The following is a 5,115-nucleotide window of genomic DNA, read 5'->3' as shown; positions in this document are numbered from 1 at the left end:
AGGCGCCTGTGTCAAGACTCTTTTCTTTCAGCATGGGGAGAGACATTAAATACCATGATAGAGTCCCATGTACCACCAGGTTATGCTGCACAATTCATTTCCATTAGGCAAGTCATTTTTTCCTTTCCTTGGCCATTGCTACTTTGTTATGCTAATAAATATGTTTGTGCAGTGGGACCCAATTTAAAGAAAGACTTGACAGTAACTTTGCTGGACACAGCCAGAATGGGACATCTGGGTCTCATCACAGCCAAAGGTCTCTTCCCTCACCCTCTCATCTTCACAGCATATCAGTGCTCTCAAGCACTGCTCTCTTCAAGTCTCCAGAATGCATTTGTTATTTTCATTATTAGCTGGAAAAAAATCAGGCAATCCCATTCAGAAGAAGACGGGAAGAAGGATTTTCAATTGTAAAGGACGCTGGAGAAGAAATGAGGAGAGGAATTACTACTGTGGGATAGAAATAATTTGTTGACATCCTCCTCCTCAAGGTTTTCAGAGGCATTTTACAAACTGCATCAGATCATTTCTCCAAAACAAGCACAAAATGCTGCTCTCTCTTGGGCAAGAGCACAGGGGCTGTGCTTGCTGTCCTGGTGTACAATGAGACGCACGAGGTGGTTCCTGCCCCAAACAGCAGCTCAGCAGGGAGGGCTGAGCAGGCAGGGCTGCATCTCACCAAAGGATCAGTGTCAAAACCCAGTTTCTGGGGAAACTGCACTTGCATGTGCTTGTTGGAATCTCCATTTTCTGTCTTTTCTGAGCCACTGGGCAAAGGTTAGAAGTTCCTCTCAAGCGGTCAGAGTGAGGTGGGCAGTTTGTACTCCCATGTGCTGACTGGCTGCGGGAAGAAATGGAGTTGTGTGTTCTCACATGTTGTGCAGAGTGAGGGTAAATCCATGAAGGTCCTTTCTGCCAGGGAAAGGGCTTGGTTCATCTCTGGCTCAGGGATGGTTTCCCACAGAGTTACCAGAGCCACTCTGGTAGTGCTTGTGCTTTCCTTGAAGGTTTCCCCTCCAAGGATCCAGGAGTCTTGATCTTGGTTAATTATTCCTAGAGGGAGCCTATACACACAGCATCCTCCCACATGAAACTGCTCTGCCAGGTGAATCCCAACCTGTTCCAGAGGAGAACAAGGAGCCTGGGGGCAGGGAGAGAAGCTCTGCCCACTGGCTGCATCTTGGCTTCCCCCATTCTTAAGCCAGACCTTGAGGTACCCATGCTTTTAGGCTGAAGAAGAGAGTTTGGAACCTGTCACTTCCATTTACAAAGTAGTAGCCAATGATGAATGTGTTTTATTAATTTTTATCCTCTTCTCATAAGATATTGTCTGTTTATTATTTATAGTGCTCTTAGGAACAAAACATAAATGATGACAACAAGGTTTCTGCCAAGCAGCTTTGGTGCACTCCAGAGAGAGCTCCTTCTCATGCCAGGATGGTATCTAGTTATCAGTAGCGGAGACTTTTGGGAGAGGCAAAAAGATGAATTCTTCAAAGAGTCTTCTGGCTCTTCAGATCCTCAGCAGGGGACGAGGAGGAGGAGGAGGCAGAGAAGGAGAAGGGGAAAGGGAAGGAGGAGTGAAGAAGGAGAAGGGGAAATAGAGAAAGGGTAGGAGAAGGAGGAAGACAGAAGGGGGAAAGAGGAGAAGGAGAAGAAAAAGCAAAAAGAAGGAGGAGAAGAATAAAGGAGAACAAGGAGGTGAAGGTGGAGAAGAAGAAGGCGAAGAAGGAGAAGGAGAAGGAGAAAGAGAAGGAAAGGATAAGGAGGAGAAGAGAAGGAGAAGGAGAATGAAAAGGAGAAGGAGAAGGGAGAGCCCAGTATTTTTCCCTTCCCACTTTGCATGTTAGTGAAATTGCAGGTCTGCCCGGTCCTTTGATAAAAGCACAAGATCCCGAGTAGGGGGTGTGTGACTCAGGGAGACTGGCTCGCCTGGTGCAGGGCCTAACCTTTTATCTGCCTTGATCGCTCCTCCACGACCTCTTTCAAAAGCTCTTTTTCTGCACTGTAATGTTCTGCCAATCATAATTTGCATTTCTGAACGCATGAAAGAACTGTTTCCTGTCTCTGGTGGAAAAAGGGAGGGGGAGGGTAAAAAGTATTTAAAGTCAAACCGAGATTTTTCTTTTAAAGTCTGCTACGGGAAAACAAAAGGCGTTTCCATTCCGGGCACAGCTCTGGAAGGCGGGAGATGTTAAGGAGCCGTGTGCGCGGGGTGAGTCCGCTTCCACTCGAGCGCCATCGGGGCGGATCCGTGATCCCTGTCCGGGAACATCGCACAGGTCTGATGGCACAGCCACTCCATCCATCCATCCATCCATCCATCCATCCATCCATCCATCCATCCATCCATCCATCCATCTATCCATCCATCCATCCATCCATCCCATCCTTGCCGGGGAGGGCAGCGCAGAGCCCCCCGAGCCTGCTGGGAATTCTCTGGGAATTCTCCTCTCTCCCGCAGGCTCCGAGCGGGTTCCGGGGGTGGGAGCAGAAGCTCTCGGAGGGCGCTGGGATGCCGGGTCCCGGTGCGGAGGTGCCGGTGTGTGCAGCAGCAGCTCCCCCAGCAGCGGCTAATCTCTATCACATATCTACAGACAAAACAGCCTCTTGGCACCGCGCGGCGGATGTCTGCAACTCCTGCCAGGACGCTGAGCAGGGGCCAGGAACTTGGGTGGAGACAGGAGCCAGGAGGTCATCTGGGGTTGCTGCTCTTTGTTAGAGCTGAATAACTCTGTGAATGTATTAAGCTCCTTTCCACGCACCGATTTTTTTTTTCCCCCCAATGCCTTCAATAACTTTTTTTTTTTAAATTTTTTTTAATTTTTTTTTCCCCCACTGGGCTAGATTAATGTACAAATACACAAGGCAGAGCAGTCTGCTCATTTGCACTTAGCGTGAAACCCTGAGAACTGACTTTTTTCCCCTCTTTTTTTTTTTTTTTTTTCAGAAAAATGAACCAACATGCTTCCTGCAAAGGTACAAAGGTTCGCTCTGTGAGAACAGCAACTTGCTGTGCTTTGTCATTTCCTCACTTTTAGACACTGATCAGACAGTCACCTTCACAAAACTATCAAATTATCTCATTATTGTTCCCTAAGAGAATAAGTTTTGTTTGATGGGGTTTTTTTTTGAATAGAGCTGAAAGTGGGCTGAAGCAAATTGTGGCACCTGAAATTGCAAAGCTGCAGCTGGATCCCAAAACCCTGCTGAGCACAGGAACATTGCTGGGACCTGTGGGGGCTGAAAAATGGCAAGAGTAAGATCTGCATTTTATACAACTGATGCTATTAAATGAGTTCTGTGGCTGCATGGACCTATCTGCTTGTTCTGACCTATTAGGTGCCAGAGGGTTTGTATATATCTATATATAAAATTGAGTACTTTGTGTGGAACTCCTTCTTAAAACAGACTGCAGGTGAAAGGAGGTTAACAGCTCAGCAATGCAAATGGTAGCTTCTTCCCATGTCAAATTACAGGAAAAAGGTTGCTTACATGGAAAGAGTAAACCATCTATGAACAAGAAAATCAAAGTGCCTGGGTGGGTGAACACGTGGAGTTCAGGGTTTCATGGCAAAGTCTCCACTGCTGCATTCACTGATGCTCCCATGGCTTCTTCCTTTTTTTATTCAGGTATTGTTTTACCCAAACATGTGCTGTCCATTGAATTTCACCCACCCCCTGGTGCCTTGCCTGAGGTTCACAGTCATGGGAGATGTGTTGTTAAGGTTGACATAACCAGGCTTTTGGTGATGGGCAGCAGCTCTATTCTTCTCCAGACTGGACAACATATGTGAACATCCCCATTTTGTTCTTCCTTCAGCCCTGTCATTTTAACCAGTCCTTTCCCTGACAGATAGCACAGAGTAAGACTGGAAAATCACAGGCCCTAAAACATCACAGGTGTTCTCTGCAGTCACCTCTGCTGAGCCTGGCACGATGTGTTTGGGCTGGGATGCAGAAAATGCCACTGGACGCCACAAAAATCCCATCATGGATGTCCTTGGCAGTCCTGGGGGAGGTTGTAGCACATCCTCTGCAAGGCTCCTCTCTCAGGAAAAGCTTTGTCTTGTTATATAAAAGGCATCACAAGCATTATGTGCCACCCACCTGCTGCTCCTGTTCACCCCTGGATCAGGATGGCTTTGTATCAGGCCAAAAAGTGCTTGAGTCTGAGATGCAGATACACCTGCTATCTCCATGTGTTTATATAATCATATAAAACATCTTATTATTTCTTAAATAATAAATATGTGCTTTTATAGCTATTTTCCCCCCTGGAGCCTTGCTGGATGAAAGGTGTCATTACATAAAATATTTTATTCATGGCTATGTTTATCCAGACTGTGACACCCTTTTCCAGAGACATTATCTAATTCTAGCATCTGAGAGAATCTTTGAATAAGATTTTGTGGAAACCACAAATAACAAAGGGAGGAAGATTGTGGAAAGGTAAAAAGGCTGATCTTGATTTGCAGCAGGCGAGCTAAAAATTCCCTGCAGTCCCTCAGTCCTACATCCCAGTCTCTTTGTGCTGCTTTGCTCTTTAATAATGGCTTCTTTAAAAAAAAAAAAAAAAAGGACAAGACAAATTGTCTAGCCACAAGAATTTAAACAATGCTTTTAATCTGAGTGAAGAAATGTACTGCACTGCTTGGCTGCCTTTAAAGTCTGCTATTGCAATATGTCAGCAAAAGGTGTATTTGTAGAAGGGAGAGCTGTAGCTTAATGTAGCTGCACCATAAAGTAATTTATCCCTGCTGTGCTTGATTTACAATTCTCAAAAACTTCCTTGACATTTTTTTTTCTGCTAAGAAACCTTGAGGTGGTGCCTGCAGAGGTGGAAGCAGGGGGTGATTCACTGCTGCTCACCCCTGGTGCTGCCCTTGCCTCTCAGCCAGACATCAGGTTGATGATTAATTTTAATTCTTCTTTAAATAACCTGAGTTTTAAGAAAAGGGAAATTTCACTGCATCTTTTCATCTGAAATGCACTGAATTTTTTCTTGAATGGAAATAAACATTTTCACCCTAAGGGCTGGTGACATCTTGATGCTCTTTTTGCACAGATCAAGTGCCTGACATGGGCCTGCCTTGTCCCCGTTGGTCTCCAGCT

At 45.7% G+C, this 5,115-nt stretch overlaps 1 long non-coding RNA gene across 1 annotated transcript; it reads left to right on the top strand.

The window, feature by feature from the left end:
* The first annotated feature begins 2,090 nt into the window (after positions 1 to 2,090).
* Positions 2,091 to 4,837, top strand: LOC121363557. The gene is made up of 3 exons (XR_005956727.1): positions 2,091 to 2,282; positions 2,951 to 2,979; positions 3,140 to 4,837. It is a non-coding gene; the product is annotated as an uncharacterized LOC121363557 (long non-coding RNA).
* Positions 4,838 to 5,115: the final 278 nt, after the last annotated feature.

This window comes from Pyrgilauda ruficollis, unplaced genomic scaffold (genome assembly GCF_017590135.1).
Source record: "Pyrgilauda ruficollis isolate IOZ18807 unplaced genomic scaffold, ASM1759013v1 scaffold73, whole genome shotgun sequence".
Classification (NCBI taxonomy): domain Eukaryota; kingdom Metazoa; phylum Chordata; class Aves; order Passeriformes; family Passeridae; genus Pyrgilauda; species Pyrgilauda ruficollis.
This window is presented reverse-complemented; position numbering and strand designations above follow the sequence as displayed.